At 25.6% G+C, this 19,808-nt stretch overlaps 1 protein-coding gene across 1 annotated transcript in view; it reads right to left on the reverse strand.

The window, feature by feature from the left end:
• The window catches only part of LOC136981391 (synaptogenesis protein syg-2-like), a 137,490-nt gene that overhangs the window by 72,236 nt on the left and 45,446 nt on the right, over positions 1 to 19,808 (reverse strand).

The following is a 19,808-nucleotide window of genomic DNA, read 5'->3' on the forward strand; positions in this document are numbered from 1 at the left end:
AAAAGGATACGTTAAAGTTATTTTATCGAATACATCTAATGAAAGAAAATTAGATTATATCAAATATTTTTAGAACATATTGAATTTTCAAAAATTTTGAAAAGTTAAAATAAATTTCAAGAAGTTTATTAATCAGTTTAATTGATTAAATATAAACTTTGATGAGTTAAGACCAGACATTTTCTTTTATTAATCAAGATTATCTTTGAATGCTAATATAATAAATAGCAGGAAATATCTAAAAGAGGAAAGTTATTGAAAATTTTATATAGATATATTCAAACTATTGAAAGGAACGAAAAATGAATGAAAAATGGTAAAGCTGTATTCAATTTTGAAGCATTTAAATTGCAAGTAAAATATCAATAGAATCTCTTTTTGACGTGTAGGCCTATTGAATATATACACAAGATTTACTTTTAAAATCAGATAAACAAATTAATTAAAACAATACTTAACTTTATAAACGGAGAAAGGTATACAAATATTACATAATTATTATACGAGATAAGGAAATATATAATAAACAACATCTATAAATTTCATTAAGAGTTTAATTGAACACGTGTGGATGTATCTCGATAATTATACAAAGATAAAGCATATTGAATAACATTTCAAAAGATAAATCACGACAATTAAATAGATAACTGTTAAGCAAAATGACAACAAGTATTGTGATATAAAATGAAGCAATATCTTTAGAAATTATATGGTAATGTAATTATACAACGTTTTATTTGTCCTTGATAAGATTTACTTTTATGTTGTTATAAATAGTACTCTCCAAGTAATTTCTAGTTAATAACTTAAAAGTTTAGCAGATAAACCTCTCTCAAAATAATTTTAATTATTTATTTATTCATCAAATTTGTTTATTAATATTATAACATACAGAGACAGAATATGTGAAGTTTATTACTAATTACAAAATGCTAACAATTATAATGCTATAATGAAAATTCTCATGTAGAATACGCTATATTACGTTGCGTAGATTAATTCGTGTTATAGTACAAAATGCAACTTTTAAGTATAACTCTTAAATGTTCATCAAGTGAATATACATTTCCTGATCCACAAAGCATACAAAATGATATCCGGACTGCTGCATCTTTATTTCAAGTCGTGCACGACATTTATTTCCGTTTTGGATTGAATATATCATGCAAATCCTTCGAATTAAACTTTAAGAATAAGTAAAATTAAATTATTTTCTTTTAATAAATTTAATAATTACATTTATATTCACTTTTTAATAACATTTTTCGATATGAAAATTAATTCTGTTTTAGATTTAATCAAAAGTTATTTTGAAAATTTCGTTGGTGGGGGAAAAAGAATAAAAGAATTTATTTACAAGTAAATCTGCTTTATTTTAAATCATAGTCTGCTAAATTTTGATCAACTGATTTTGTTACAAGTTCCTTCAAAGCTCAAAAATTTCTTATCAGAAAACATCATAAATATTGAAGAATAAACATGATCACTATCTAAAGTGATCTTCTCTTGAAAGAGATTCTGAAAATCTCATTTTTATTAAACAAAGATAAATTTTTATCTCAAAGAACATTATATTAAAATGGGATCTTTTAAATTAATTTAATTTACCAATCTCAGTTTAGATTTATTATAGATAATTTATTTTTTTCTTCTCTTTTTATTTTTGTTCAGAAGTAATTAACAGATTTAATTTTACTTTTCGGATTCATTAATGCCAAAACATTGATGTTTTATAATTAAATTTTAATGATATCAATTCTTATTCAAATTAAAATTTCTTAAGGAAATATTTAAGAATTAGCTTTATGAAAATTTATAAAGAAATAATCAAGAATTATACTTATGAATTTATGTAAATTAATCTACAATAAATAATTCCTTCAATCTTACTTCTAATGATATTTAGTGTAAATGTTTAATATTTAATTTTCAAAATTGGTAAATGAATTTTAATTAGAATTTAGATATTTGATTTAATTTAAATACTTTACAAAAAATATACATATATATTTCCACTATAATAATTAAGTATTAACTATTGTTAACTATAACTTATCTTGAATAAACTTTTAATTATTAGATCAATCAATTAAAGAAAGTATTTTGTTCATTTTTCATTCCAAGTTTTAAAATTTAATTAATTTTCTTTGTATATTTTAGGTTTAATGAAATAATTTGAAAGATGTTTTATTTTTAATCTGTTGAACAAACTAATGTACGGTATATCAAAAATTACTTTCATGAACTTTAGTTTCATATCCATTTACACATTCTGTATATAATCTTACCATATTTACTCTCATATTTTTATGTCTGTCTGCTTTTAACTTCTGGATTTATTGCTTTTTATTGTGTCTACATACTTCATATATTTTATATATATTTATTTAAATCTTGGATTAGAGTGGACTTATAACATACACGGTTACAAAAGTAAAGTAAATATCAATTAAATATTAAAGTATTGATATATATATAACAAGTAAATGCTTATTTTGCTCGTAAATAGATGCAAATATAGCAATATTATTTTATTTTTCTAATAATATTATGTATCAACTTTAGCATTTTGTTTCAATTTTATTTTTTATATTGAATAAAATATCATATAATGATAGAAAATTTATCATGTAAACAGTTTCATCAGCTTTACTTTTTTATAAAACAAACAATTTATTACTTAAAATATTAATGGCTTTAAAGATTTATTCATATTTTCCATGAGAACGTATCATATTGAACTAAGTCAATCGATAATATTTGATGAAAGAAGTTAAGTCTACCACTAAATATAGGAAAAACAAATCTTGGTCAATTTTTCGATTTTCCAGTTAGATTTTTTTTTATATATATAGCGTTTAGATCAACTTGTAAGTTATTGGGAAGAAAAGACTGCTTTATCCAGCTTACAGTTCGAATAATTTTAATTCATTCAATTTCTTCTATTATAAAGGAATTTGGAGCTCAAATTATGCAATTACTTGTCGCCTACATTTGACAAAATTGTTAGTGAGACGATGAGAGAATTTCGCCAGTTTGTCAGTAGCAACTATTGATTTTCTTAGCTTTTCTGAAGAAGAGTAAAAGTGTGTTTTCTGGTCTGCGACAAAATACCGGCATTAGTGAGGAAAGAATTTTTCTCTCAGTTGTCATAGGTCTGTTCTTCAAAGAAAGACAAGTAAACTATCTTAGAATCTCGGTCACTTTAACCTTTAATTTAGAAAATACATTAAGTTTTCAAGAATATAAAAATATGAGAAATTCCAAGAGACAGTCTAACGGGTTTTAAATTCAAAGAAACTTTACAATTTTTTTATTATCTAAATGGATAATTTATAGTAGTTTCTCTTGTTATCTTATCATTCGAAAGTTTTATTCTCTCTTTATTTCATCTCTTTTATTTTCTATCCAAATATATTTTACTAAAACTTAATCTATTTTGCATAAGCATTAAAAACACTATTTACTCAGTCAAATTTATGTAATAAATTAATTCATATAGATATAATAATAAATTAAAATATGAAAGATAATTTCATAAATTTTCTCCACATTAAATTACTTTTTTTAAAAAAAGTAAAATAAATAAAAAAGATAAAATAAGAAAGATTCGCTTAATTCTATACAAAAATTTAACTTCAAGTTTAAATTTAAATTTTCAAATTTTATTCAACTAGGTTTAATTTATATAATTTCATTTCTATTTAGAAAATTAAATTTTTTTATGATAAAAAATAGTAAATGTAAATCTAATCTCAATTATAGCAGAACATAAGAAAATCACTTAAATCAAATGAAAATCATCATTTAATTTCTTCAGATTTGTTGGGATATACGCAGTTTCATTATTCTTCCCACGATAATCTAGATAGTTCGACTTAACCTTTGTCTCCATTGGCTTTTTACTCATCTCTACATGTTCGTTATTCTAATCAGCATCAACTATGTTATCATAGATAAAACTAGAGGACAATTAGTTTGTAGATAGAGTATTTCGACCCTTTTTCCAAACTATTTAAATATAACAGAAATAAAAACTTCATATTGATTTCTCACGGAGAAAGTCTATTTAAAAAAGTCGGTTCTGTTGTAGAAATTATCTACGTTATTAATCAAGATGTTTAATTATTTATGCCTAATTTATTGGAAAATTGCATTATGATATAATAGAAAAGAAAGATACATCTTAACCTAATAAGAAAAAGTAATGAGGAATATAGTTTCTACTACATGAATTTTCTTCTTTCAAAAATTATTTTTAATTCAGAAAGAAAATAAAACGCAACTAAAATTAGTTAATTAAAAAGAAAAACTTTACTTAATGATAATATCGGCTGATATTACTTTAGTATTTTCCATCTCGAATGATCATACGTTGTTGTCACAGTAACTGATATTTCTTTGGTTTGTTTCTGTGTGGTTTGTCACATTGGTTTGTACTTCTTTGTAAACACAGTCCTATCGATTTTTTTCTATTTACTCCAAACTCTCGTATAAGTTTTGATGGGATGAGGCTGTTATTATTATTATTATTATATCATTGAGTAATATTGCATGAATCTTCAAGAAATATTCTGTATTAAATATACATAAACATCATTCTTGTCCCTTAAGACATTATGTGTAAAAGATGATAAGAGCCCTAATGAAAGTTTAGAGAAAATGCAAAAATTAAATGTCTTCAGAAGTTTTTATTTATTTTAATAATCAGAATGAAATGCATGTTACACTTAAAAAGTATATATAATATTAAACTCGGAATACATTGCTGTTTAGCTGTTAGTTAGCACGCATTATATTAAAACGTTACTAATGGAAATGGCACTTACCATCTTTTACATCCGAATCCTTTCATATATTTATTAAATTATATAAAATATTCGCATCATTTTAAGGCAAATAAATTAGTTTTACTATTTAATACATTCATAAATTTAAAAAATACATTAGTATCATTTTATACTAGTCAAAATGCATAAAATACGTATTAAATTGCAGAGTAGAAAATGTGAATTTAAAAACCAACAAATTGAATTAAATACTGTATACTGTATAATCCATACAATTTCTTTACAATTTACAATATATATATTTATAATTTTTAATATATTAATATATATATATATATATATATTAAAAATTGACCCTAGCCAGTTATTTTAAATAAATAAATAGATATGAATTATCATAAATTTTTTAAAAACTTTAAACAACTAAAAATAATATGTTTGAAGAAAACATTAATTTATACATGATATGTTAAATATTTTAAGTAGTGAATTTGTGACGATTTACCTGTGAAATATAGCAAACTTATGAAAAAATATATCATAAACTATTCTGGGAGTTTCCCAGAAAAATCTATTTTTGTTTAAAAAGTACTAGTAGTTTTCTAAAATAAGTGAAAAACAAATAACCGAAAATATGCCCAAGTGAATAATTTTTTTTAAGATTAAAATAAAAATTTTATGCAGGATTGATTTTTTTTTTTACTTTCTGGTAAAAATTTCTTTTATCTTTCTTGATATAAGCGAAACTTTATAAAACTTATACATAGAATAAAGCATGCGTACTTTGTAAATAATGAATGAGAAAAAAACATTATTGGAATGGGTTTCAGAATCTTTAAACAGAAGAAATTGAGAGTTTGGTTGCTAACTTAGATTAATATCATACATATATTTACTAAATTTTAGTTATATGTTTCACTTTTCTTTTTCTTTTTATAACTAAAAACGTGATTTTAACTTTTATTTAGCAAAATATTAAATAATACAAAAACAGCTGATTAAGCTATTTTACTTAAAAATTCATTAATTTTTTTATAAAATATTCTAATATCAGTTTAATTCTCTTTTCTATAACAAACTATTTCAACAAGAAATAATGTTGGAAACGTTATCAATATTTTCTAAAGCATTCTAAATAATTAATTTGTTTCTTTCTGTTCACTCGAAACTTTATCTTTTTAGTCTAAGAACCGAGCTATTTCTTAAATAATTTAAAGCAAATTATTGATAATAATTAATAATTAAAGTTAAAATTTTTTTGGTTATTAAAGAACTTTTCGCATAATTATTACGTTTGAAGCAATGTAGACTTAGAATCTCTTGAACAATAGTTGTTATGCGTATGCCTATATTATGAAAAAGAAATAATAGAAGATACACATATAATTACGAAATATAGAACTGTTTTTTTTTATTTTTATTTTTTGAAAATTTTAATAACTTTCATCATTATCTTACAACTGCGGGTCATATTGCAAGTAATAATTTTTTTACGGTAAAGAAATGAAGGGAAGAATAACATACATTAATACATATAGTATCAGATTTTTCAATTTTTTCTACAAGAGAAAAAATAATTTAAATAAAATAATGTGAGATCATTACATCGTCATAGATACAGTTTCACTATTTTTACTATTTTTGAACATGTATAAATATTATATATTTGAAAAAATGAAGTTGTAATAGACATATTTTTAACGATTAATAAACATCGTTATTTCAAATTTTAATTTGAAAATTTAAAATTTAAAATAACGGTTTTTATTAACTTAAAAATAATTATTATATCGTATTTAACATAATTTCTTATATTAATAAATTTTAAACGTTATATTAGTAACAGATATCGTTAATACAAATTTTTAAATATCGATTTACGAATTTATATTTATTAGATTATTTTAGGCGAGTAAAAAATGCGTTCGTAATTAAATAAATCAAAATTATTTAAATTTGATATATTTATATATTGGCATAGCTATTATTGAAGAGGATAAAGGTAAGAAATATTTATCACAATCAAATATAGATTACCTCGGATTTCCGAATTACTCGAATCGATTGTCAATATGTTAATTTTAGATTAGGAACAATCTATATCTATTTACTTATAAAATGGCGTAGATAATGGAAGTTATGAACAGCTAGGAGTTTTATAAGTACTTTCAATCATTTTTTGTAGAAGTACAAAAAAGTGCTTTCAGAGAGTGACACAATTTCTCGATGTGCCGAAAGCTAGATAAGAACCTAATACCTGCCACCTCGCAACCAACAAAGTTGGCTGTGCAGACTGGTTTGAAATGGGAAAGATTGACCGTAGCAATGTAATCGATAGAAGCGAGGCGAAATTTAACTGTCGATTAGCTCCCCCAAGCGGAATCCTAGCGAAGCTCCAGATATTAAACTTTCACTTACTGTATCATCGATTGACGTTTCTCAACTCAACTGTATTACCGAGTAGTTAGTTCTGATGCTTAACTAACTCTAACAGTCCAGCCGTTTGACAGACTAAATTTAACAGCTAAACTTTTATATCAAGAAACTAGCCCGAATTTTATTTAACTGACTGCAATGTTCCTTAACTAGTAAAAATCTGAGAGTAATTAATGAAATACCAGTATAAACAGAAATATTGACTTCTATACACTTTTAATGCCAGAAAACTGGTAGCAAATCGAATACTTTCATACAAATTTAAATTTTTAAAATAAAAGAAAAAATAATAATAATTAAATTATTATTATATTTAAAATTACATTGCAGTAAAGCTGATTTAATTTTGCTAAGCAAATAAATTCTACGAAGAGTACTCTTTAATCCATTAATTACTTTGAAATTTCTAAATACATACCGCCTACAAATTGTAATTATATTATTAAGTAACAATTAAAATTCTATCAGTTATAGGTAAACAGTTCCATTTATTTAAATTTAAAATATGAAATGGTCTTTGGAGGAATATTAATATTTACTTTCGAGTAATAGAAAAATGATAAAAAGCGAAATATTTTACGATTATTCAAGATAAAGGAATGTCAGTTGTTCAGGGATTGTTTTCCCATTGCAATCACAACTTTTGAAATCGGTAGACCTATATCGATTATCGAATGAAACCGGTTCTGTCGCTGTTCTAACAAAATATAAAGTCAAACATTATCCTTTTTCTGTAGATCCCAACCCATCTGTCAAGACTTTCGGAAATTCTTTGAATCCTTAGTATTTCTATGCCATTCATGAATATTTAACAAAGATTTCTAGAGGAGACATCATCAAACAAGACGAGATACCGACCTCAGAATAACAAATTTATAAATATCCGTCGTGTTTCCTAATTCATTCTGATTTTTTGAATTATACACTCCGAAGAAGTAAGATCTGAATAAATAAATAGGAAAATAAAATTAATTTTTTTTATTATTGAAAATTTTATTAAATATCACTTTTTTCTTTCCTGTTTTTTCTTTTCCTGTAAATGAACCAAAAAAGTAAAAAAAGGAACTAAGGATCTCTAGAGAATGTGTGCACTAGACTTTCAGCTGCTGAGACTTATTACATTTCGCGAAAAGTTTAGATTTTGTTTTAAACTATATAAAATAATCGACGATTTATATTCTTTAAAAGTGAAATCTTTCTCTGTAGAGAGTATAGTTTGATTTTCTCAATAAAACTTTTCACGTAGAAATATACAGTAAAGAAAATACACGAGGTATCTATCAAACATGAAAGAACCATCAAAGAAATATCGGATAAGAAATTCTACTTTCGGCAATCTTTTTCATTCCGAGAAAAGATTCACTGTTAAGTGAGAAAGGAATTTTTAAAAGATTCAACACATTTTTATTACCATTAGGAAAATATATTGAAAAATTTTGAAATCTATACATCTAGAGGAGTAAAAAAAAATATATTTTCTAAAGACGTTTCTCTTTGTGACTTCTGCGGAATATATAGTTCCGATGTATTTTTGACATTTAAAGTATCTCAATGAAGATAAGAAAAATATATAGATATATTGTTGTTTAAAAAAAAAAATAAATGAGAACAAATAAAAAGTTGATCCAGCAACTTTTCGCTCTGGAGGTTTACCTGTGAGCTTTCTTGTGAGATAAATTTTCGCTAATGGTTGAGGATTGGTGTGAAAGAATTCTATCTGTGTGATGAGAAGTTTGATCGTGGTGAGAATTAGACAGATGAATCTTTCAGAAATAACCTAACTTAAGTTTTTTCACACTTCCCAAAACACCTTCAAAAGGTTTGAATTAGTGATATAGCTTTTATAAACGAATGTATTTGTAACAAAACCAAGCTATTAACTAGTGGCATTTATACTTAAACCTTTAGTTTTATTGATAAAAAGCGCACTGTTTCATTTGTAAGAGTCGTAAAAAATTCTAAAAAAAATTATCTGCTTTTACAACATTTCATATAAGAGAAACTGCTCTTATGATTTATCTGGAGACTTTTTCTGATTGGAAAATCGATCAAAATCTCGACAATATCAGAAAAAATTAACTAAACGTACGAATATTTCGCTATATTAAACTTCGTAATGTATTGAATCTTAGATAGAATATTTTTATAAAATAATTATTTTTGAAAGAAAGAATATAAATTACGTTTTTTAAAAAATATTTTTCTTTTATCAGTTTTATAATTATCGAATATGATAAATTCCTACTGAAAGATTTTTATATAAATTTTTTAATAAATCCCGTATAATTTCTAGCTTATGGAAATTATTTCTTAAAAACTGAACTTTTTACAGATTTTTCAAAAGTGAAGTCTGATTCAGCTGACGCAGTATATGTAAATGGTGTGTTTAGTTATTTGATGGATTTGCCGATTTCAGAATAATTTTATCTTTCTTTTCAAACATTTTAAATTCAAACTTCCATAGACTTCATAGTTTGATCTATATCTGCACTTTATTTAATATAAAAACTCATTTAAATATTTAAAGAACGTTACATAAAAAAATATAAGAACCAATTAATTTTAGAAAATATTTTTTAACTTTTAAAATTCTGACTTATGTATTTTTAATTAAAAAAATATATTTTTTAAATCCTTCAAGTACGACTTCAATTAATTAGCAATAGGCGCAGTTAAATAAATGTAAAATGCATATAAATGTTCCAAATTTATGAAACGTAAACTTGGTTCGTGGAAGGAAGGAAGAAAAAAAAAAAGAAAAACTAATTTATTGGTAATTTTCTTCAACTTGTTATGCTAGAACAGTTTCTTGACTTATTTCTAAGTTGCAAGCACAGAAAGAAATGCACTATTTTGCATTTAAAACAGAAGACGAAGTTACAAGAAATCTTTTGAACGGTAATCCCCTTGTTTTAGAAAGAGGTAGATGTGACAAGAATTCACAATTTTCTCTTCTAAAAAATTGTCCGTAATCTTATCAAATATTTAATGGGGCAACTCGTAACATTTCTCGGTTAAAATTAATACATTTACGATATAAATAATAAGACAATTTATATAAGTTAAAGTCTTAAATTCTCCCATATTCAAGATTTCAAATTACGCAACTGATTTTTTATTACGTGAAGATCAAAATAAATTATATAATATGTGTTGTACAAGTTAAATTCACATATAAAAATAATCACATTTAATATTTATTAAATGTGTTTTTATAACAAAAATTATTATTGTTATTAGAGATAAATTTTTAATGTATCGTTTTTATACTAAATTTTTCATTAGATAATTTATGTAGGTTATATAAGTCTGTAGATCTATTATCACTGATATCTTGCTTTATATTTGTATGTATTAAATTATTAACTGAAAAAATTATTTATAATTTTTCTAATTTTTATGTAAAGTTAGTAATTGCAACTCTTAAATCCGAGATATGACTAATGCTGAAGTTAACTAATTTGTGCATGCTTTTCTTCGTCGATTTTTCTATTTATAAAACAGTTAATTTATCATTTTCTTAACAGTTTTCAATCGATAATTTCCTCGCAAAAATGATAGCAGATGGTAAATTTGCGATACTTTTATCCACATATTTCTTTCGAATAACATTTTGCTTGTCACATATTGTAGAAACAATGATAATTCCTTTATTTTACAATAATTTACACTCGAGGTGTATTTTTAATGTACGTTTCGGATCATTATCCTTTAAAAAGCGATGGGCACGAAAAACATGACGTTAAATGCCCCATTGCGCATTGCTTTAAAATAATTTAGCACTAAAAATACAATGATGAATTGATTGCAGGAAACATTAAAAAAATTAATTTTTCTTGCGAAATTCTTTTTCTCTTTCCCCCTTATTTTTGTTAAAATTTCTAAACGATCTATTTAAATGTAAATTGGAGTGATGAAGATAAAAGAATTTCAAATAATTCATTTCTAACAAAATCAGAAATGGTTTGAAGCAAAATATGCGACTGTTTATGATATAATATAAAATTGTAATATGTTATTTCTCATTATTTTCGTTGAGATTGAAGAATTTCTTTTTATAGATTTCAATATTGGGAATGCTCAGAAATTTTTATTTTATGCAATGCTATCTATTTCGATCATATTCTGGATAGTCAACTCAGATGAGAAGACTGTTGGATATAAGCTGATATCAACAGTTTTGCGTTTGGTATAGTACCAAGTCTGGTTGTAAAACTAGGTAACATAGAACATAAAATACTAAGACCATGTGGACAGAATGCTCCATGCGACAGAATATGTCTCCCTTGGGGTGTCCAACTTACCAACTGAGAGATTATGACCGACGTTTCCTACATCAGCTTGCGTCATTCTTTTATCTATTCTTACAACAAGTAGATGTTTCTCCGGCTGCTAAATAGCAGAATAAAAAAGAAAATCAAAAAAAATCTTGACAAATTTAAAACGACTCAATCAGTAGAAGTCATTCAGTATTAAAATTATTTATTCTACAACGTTCAGTTCTTTTATTTTTTATTTTTTAGTTAAACACCACATAAATCTTTCTCAAGTTATGTATCCTTTAAAAATTTTTAAATATTTTCAAAAATTACTTTCTGGTTTATTTTGCATATATATTAAATTACATCTTTAAGCGCACGGTAAATGAAAGTTTCGCTACATAATTTTCCAAAAATTTTCTTTTATATTGTCATTGAAACATTGCTTTTAGTGTCTAATTTAGTTTCTGAAGACAGCTTTTTATTCTGCCACATCTGTGTATAGCATCCTTAATTCATTTAACAACTTTCTCCTTTTTAAAAATTATCTCCACAAATCTCCAAGAAAAAGATTTTTCCGAAAGTGAGAAGAGGAAAAAAGGAATTTTGACAATATCCAGGGCATTTATTCTTGGCATAAAGACAAATATTTTTTAGAACGGTTTTCGACTATTGGCGAATGTAACTTCAGGTCGATTTCTACAATAAAGAACGATAAGTGTATGACGTTACGTTACAGAAATCTTCTTAGATTATTTAACAGATGTTCTCTCGATAAGACATTTTGGGAAAAGAAGAAAAAAATTACGTATTTTGCCTACCGTTACAACCATCATTACATCACTATAACAGCTGCACCGTAGACATTACGTTAAATGCATTGATACTCTTCTTTCTTCTAGCGACAATACATCACTTCGATTAAACTGAACTCTTACGGAAAACATGTGCAGCAATTGCTCTGTGAAAAGCCCAAGCCGTTTGACTATTCTCGAAACGGTTTTATCAATATTTAAATAAATATTATAAGAAAAAAAAAAGAAAAACATCCTTATTTTCATCCTAATTGAAATGTCTCGGATATTAATTGAAAGTGTCAGTTGGCAGAATGACTACTTGTCACTTAGATTAAATATAAGAATTCGTAAAGCTGGGGTAATATATTTTATTTAATTGGATAGCATATTACAATTTTTATAAATATGTAACAATACTTTTATTTATTACGGTAATTTGTCATAAAATATTCAACGTACAATATATTCAATATATACGTAACAAGAAATTTATTTCACGTAACGCGGCTATTCTTACCAACACCTACTAAATAAACGGCTCCACCCGTCATTTAACAGCATTCCGACAACTAGGTGTCGGTTGGATGGTGTGTAAATACCACCTAACGTCTTCCTGCTCAGCAGGTGTTATTTCAACAACCCAACCAGTAATCAACGGTAACAGTTTTGTATCAGAAGTTCCCTCTACCAGCGCTATTAAGGAAAATCCCCACGTTTTACACAAAGCTAACTTTTACAAGTGATTGAACATGCTCTGATATATAAGTGTTGACTATGAATAGCAACCTCTATCATTCCCAAACAACATTAGAGATGTCAGATCTTAAGCACCAACCCCTAGAGATTCTGCTAATGACAAACAATATGTGAACGTCAATTTAATGAGAAGGATATAAACAATGTTTAATAAAAACAAATTCATATCTTTTATTTAAAAAGAAATGTAAATTTTTGGATTTTCTAAAGGAAAAATTTTTCCCGGATAAAATAATAAATATAATATCTAGTTATTTTTGTGACAAATGTCATCATCTTAACTATCCATCAGCGCGTATTTACACGATGTTAAAAAAATTTTGCGAAAGATTAATTAGTTTAATTTTGCTAATGAAAATACCAATAAAAATTAATTAATACATCATTCTCTTATACATTTGCGCTGAAGACGAAGTTTATTATATTTACAAAGAGTTTACGTCAGATTGTATGTTCTGCTGTGAACAGTACCTGATGACAGAACAATTCAGGTAGCTTGGAACAGCTTCTACTGCTCCGATAGTAATTATAACATCTCTTTGGCAATTCGCTTATCGTATCCATGTTTAGTTGCAATTTAATTATAATCTAGATTGTTATGTATTTGTGATTTACATTCGATTTGCAACATAGTTGCATTTCCAATAAAGTTTTAGCTGACAATTTAGGATCTTGATTGATGAAAGCCGAATTAACCTTTACTTGATTCGAACTGGGGACTATGAATTTACAACACAAATCAGACATTTCGCATGTGTAGCATTTGGCATCGGATGTTCTCCTATATTGGTAAGCTTGTTTGAAGATAATTAACACCGTTGTGATATATGAGGTTGTAGCTCTATGAAATGATAGTTCTAACGCTGTTTCAACACTATTGTGATTGTTTATAGCGTTTAATTATGTTTCCAGGGCAATCATTTACAACGGATAATGAATTAATTTATATTTATCGTTCTGTAACAATTTATATCTGGAAAATGATTGCTCGAAGAAGATTGTAATCGTTATTTCTAGCTCGCAGTTATAAGCTAGCTTCAGTCCAATACGCAATTACTTACCAATGAAAGATAAATATTTTTTATATAAAGTTTCAAAGAAGACGAAAGTTTGCTGTAAGGAAATTAAACTGGACAAACACAAACAACTTTGTCTAATACTAATCCAATTCAGAAAAGTCCAATTCTTCATCTACAAAATTAAATGTCTCTATTATTTACTTCAGTCACGATTTCTTTGTTTGTAACCACTCACAAAAGTCCTGCCACTACTTAATGATATTCCATTCCAACTTAGTTAAGAAGTGTTTACTGAGACCAAATGAGACTTAACCAGGATTTTAGTGATAACATTGTTATATTCAATTTTCCACGTCCTTGATCAATTAACTATGCTCTTTGCATACTTGAAATTGCTTGTTGCAACCTACGATTGAAAGCACAAATAAGCTCAGATTATTTTTGCACTTCTTTCGTCTTTAAGTTTTCATTTTAAAAAATGTCAAGCTTTCTATCAAGAGAAATTATCGTCTAATGTAATGTAACGAACTGCTTCAAATTAACAGCTTTTCCATTTTTTTTAATATCAACAATTATTTCGTTTATTGTAAATAAGTAAATTATAAACTTAAAAGAGAATTATAAACTTTAATTGTGTCTTGTTTATTTTTTACATAATTAAACATTAGTTGAGGAGGAGAAAGTGTCTGATAATTCAATATAAAAATATTAATTTTAAATCTCGAAGACGAAGAAGATAAAGCAAACGTGTTTTTTAAAATATTACTGAGCTTTATTTTCATATTAGTTTAGTATTGCTTAGGCATTAAGTGTCTACAATAAGCATCTTTGATTAACAAAACTGCTCCGAAAGGGGATATTAGTTTTAAACCTTAATGTCTACCAAAGTGCATGCAAATGTTAGTTGTATCAAAGAAAAAGGATACTAACATGAAAGAAGCTCCACGGTAAATGTAATCCTTATTGGTATAGAGGAATTCCATCAATATTTGATCATTAGAGAGTAAGACAAAATCAGTAGTTGAACCTAGATGGCTATAAACAACAAATGATGGATGTTCTACATTTCTCCCAGTATCCGAAGACGTTAAATAATGTATTTGCTATAGGAGGTTAAATTACAGTTTCTCTTATCTTCAACATAATATTAATTGCATTTTAAAATGTTTTCCTGTTAACTTAAACCGTAATAGTTTATTATGCATTGAATTTTAACTTAAAAAATGAAATTAAACTTATAAAAAGCACAAGAACTGTCAATTATGCAAATTTTTTCCAAGCTAATATTATAAAGTATATGAAAATTTTAACCATCCTCGCCATTTTCCGATTTATTAATCTTTATAAATTCTGAATTGTAATCTAGATTATACAGTTTTATGCAGGAAGAATTTATTTACTGGCGTATAAAAGAACTTTTACGATAAATTCGATCAAAAATTTTGAATTAGTCTACTGCCATGGGCAAGTAGAAATGATCAAACTCAAACAATGATTTTTATGTATTTCAGTATATTTTAAGAAAATTGCTGGTTGCATTTTCTTTCGTTAACATGTTTCGCAGATTTCCCATGTGTCTACGAAAATATCTCTTTACCTGCTAGATTCAATTGCGACATTATTACCTCTCCCAAGTTCTTAGGTGATGTGTTGCACCCATGGGTGCTATTTAGTCCAAGCGTGCGATGTAGATGTCAGCGGTTTTCTAAATCAAGAGTTTTGCACTTAACAGAAAGAACATTACGGTTTATTAATTTGCTGTTGGATAAAATATCATAGCAGATAGGGCATGATTGTAATTCAATGTCCTGTCAAATTTTTATTATAAACAAGTACATTGACCAATAAAAATGTTTTCTAATATTTTAGATATAATTCTACTTGAAACGTTTAATCGTTAATTTTTAAGCAACTTTGCTTAAATGTAAGAAGAAAATTGATATTTTCCAGATTCTGTCTGCATAAGAGCAAATCAATGATTTCTGCATTCCTTTTGAACGATAATTTAATCCTGAAAATATTAATTTTTTGGACTTCTCTTCATTCTGTATTAATCTAAGCAGACGTATCTGTTTAATATAAAAACTAATTTAAATGTTTTATTTATTTTAAAACAAATTTATATGTAAATATACGATATATTGAATAATGTAATACAGTACATAATATTTTATGTGCTTTTTAAATATTTTTAAAATATTAATACGCGTTTAGACAATATATAGGCAATAGCTAAGTAGTTTTTATTTGTATTTATCAACTTTTTATGAATTTAATTATAAAAATTTTAGTTCTTTACACTTATTAACAAATATTAAAAATTATATTTCTAACTGTCAAAGCATTTTTCAACAACCATTATCGAAATTAGTATCATTTCCCAACTTTACAGTGCAGTTAATATTATACAGAGAATTTTTATAAATATAAAATCTACTGTATATTAATGTTAATTACCTTATTTATTAAATTAGCAACGATTTAGATTTGTTTCACCTGCATAATTTCTATTTAGAAAGATTTTAATTTATTTTATAATACGAAAAACACTTTTAATAATAGCTTATTACTTACTTTATACCTTATTAAATTATAACTTTCACAATTGTACAACGAATACTTTTCAAAACTAATTTTAAATAAACATAATTCTAATTGTAGTAATAAGCTATTTTCCACTAATTTTCGATTAAATTCGAATTAAATTTTATTAAAATTATTTTTGTATCAGCTATTCTCAAAAGTATAATAATAATGATAATAATAATGATCGAAATATCTGCGATAGAAATTTAAATAGAAGAGGGGGAAAATGTCGCAGAAAATTATAGAAATGAGAAATTTTCATTTTAAAACGGGATACAATGGTAATATTCGACGAATTTTGGACCAGTAGATCCCTCATATTTATAAAATAGTTCACAGATTTCATCGGAATTGAGCAATTGTTATGAGAGCTCTTATACTTTTTGTCCAACAGACTAAGGAAGTAAGGAACGTAAAACGTTTTCATCTACGGATGGAAACCATCAATAAAATATTATGAACCATTATGTTCCCATCTTTTATTGTCGAAAGCGCAATAATTTATATTCCCGAATCCACAATAAAAATAAGGATTATTCTTAATATAAATTCAATCATTTAACATAATTTATAGCAACATTAAGAGCCAGACACTTTTCGAAAATATGTTATAAAAATTACGTTTTAATTTTTCTAAACATATTTTATAAAAATATATAATACCATACTGTTTTAAAAATAAAATTTTTAAATAATCAATAATCAGTAGCAACACTGAAGGTATGAAAGAACCAGCTTTTGTAACAGATGAATGAGTAAGATTATTCGTAATTAAAAACACTAATCGAAGTTTTATTATGAATTTACAAAGTCCTAAACTGAAAACTGAGAGAGGAAAAACTTGAATAAAAAAGTATAATTCTTAATGGACTTAACTATTGTCACGTCAAAGTTTCCAAGAAACTAAGAGAAGTTCAGCTTTTGATTTCGTTATTTGATAGATGCTATCATTGTTAAAAATTCTATTGTCCTCAGATGAAAACGATAAGAAAACTGTTTTTTTTTTCTAATTAAAATTATTTTACTTTTGGAAATAAAATTTAAAAGAAAAATTTAACTAAAATAAAGCAAAAAATTATTTTCATTCACTTTGATGCTATTTGATTAGTCAGTCGGTTAAAGGTATCTGGATACTGTAAATGCTCCTGCTACTCAGTTTTCGCTGCACGATAGTAATTATCTATTTGATTTACTTTGTACTTTGAGATGAAAGCTCTTTGCATTACATTATTAACAAATTTCAATACTATTTAAAAACATCAATTCCTCGAATGAATTAATTTTTATCCTAAACACGAGTTTTATAATAAATTCTCATTTAAAAAAATCTTATTTTAAATTAATTAAAATTATTAAATCACGTTTAAAAACAATTATATTTAATTGAATTAATATTTTGGCGTAAAAGTTTCAAAATGAATACCTAAGTTATTTGTAATTAAATGAATGCTCCTGTTAAATAATTAAGTGAGGTATTCATTTTTAAATTACTTATAAATTTCAATTAAATGAAATTATTTAATTAACCGAGTTAAACTTTTCAGCGTTATTCTATTTGATTGGTGCATATTAGCCTATTGAAACTAAAGTATTTATATTGATATTTCCAAAAGTAAACGAAGGAGGAAAATGGGAACTCGACAAAAGAATTACAATACAAGAACATTGCAGACAGTTAGGTGACAAATTACCCAGAACTCCCCTAACCGTCAAGTCGCAGTAAATGTGATGACGTCACTTCACAAGCATTAAGCTGAGCGGAGGGTGGACCACCGGAAATAAGGACAGAGGGTGTACTAATACCCTTCTTCGCCCGACCATGTCTTCTTACAAATGACTGCTATTTTTCCTCCGTAGCAAACAGGCATTATAGAACCAGGTGAAGCGTTATTAAGCTGGCAAACTTGTTTGAATAATGACAATTAACTAAAAATTCTCTTTACCTCCCCCCTCTCTCTTAAATATTATATTTAAAAATAAAACATACATTAAAAGGTATTTTATTATATTATAAGCTTAATTAAAAGCAATTTATTTCGTAAAGAAATTTCGAGAAATACTTATATTGTCACGAACCTTAATTATTCTGAAGAGATGTTTCATTTAAAGATGAGGAATTGACTAAGATAGCATCTACTCCACCCCAAAATCGTTGAAGAGAAAATGTCACTAACACTAATGATTCACATCTAAGGTCATAATCAGGGAAAATTATTATCACTGCATTATATTAATTGTTAATACTTTTATTCTGGTCGCATTTTCTTGTCATTTCTGACAATATATATATATTAGGACTATATATAACTCCAATTTGATAGATGTTAAATGCCTTGCAGGAAAAAACCGCTTAAATAATAAGAAAAAATAAAAATTGGATATTATAATTATAGAAGTTTTAGAGATAATCATGCAATAGATTTTAAATTTAAAAAGATTTGTCGTGGAAATGTATAAATAAATACAATGTACAGGCTATTTATGTATAATATTCAATATAGAAGCTGTTTATTTTTAGAATTATTTTTTAATAATTTTAATTTGATCTCAGTAAAAATTTTATAAAATAATATTTTTATTAAAATTAATAAAATGCAAATTTATCTTAAAAATAAATAAATTATAGAGGTTAATAGGGAAAATTTACATAATTTACCGTAAACTAGATTTTTTGTTACTCACTTAGACTCAAATTTGTCGATAAACTTATCTTTCAAAATAATGTTTTTGAAAGTTATTTAGATAGAATAAAATACTATCGCATGATCTCGATGGAGCAACTTACTCATTCCCAAAATGGGTTACATGTAGTCATGAAATATCTAAAATAGAAACGGAAGTAAAATGTAATTCTTGTCAAAAAGGTTCGGTTTTTAGGAAATTCTGGTGCTACATTCTGTTATTTCCGAAGCTGTGTAAAACACTGTAAAGAATTACAAATAAAAGCAAATACCTTAGGTTATATTTATATATTTACAATTGTTCTCGAGAGAATATTAAAGTGATTGCTAAAGGAAAAAAAAAATTATAAAAATTTCTCTTCTAATATCGTTTTTTAAAACGTTAGTTATTAACACTACGCATATACTAAACTATAAAATAAAAATTATTTTAATTTAATTCATTCTCTTAATATAACGGAAGACGATTTACTTATTTCAT

Source organism: Centruroides vittatus, unplaced genomic scaffold (genome assembly GCF_030686945.1).
Source record: "Centruroides vittatus isolate TY-2023 unplaced genomic scaffold, ASM3068694v2 contig_754, whole genome shotgun sequence".
In the NCBI taxonomy this organism is placed as follows: Eukaryota; Metazoa; Arthropoda; class Arachnida; order Scorpiones; family Buthidae; genus Centruroides; species Centruroides vittatus.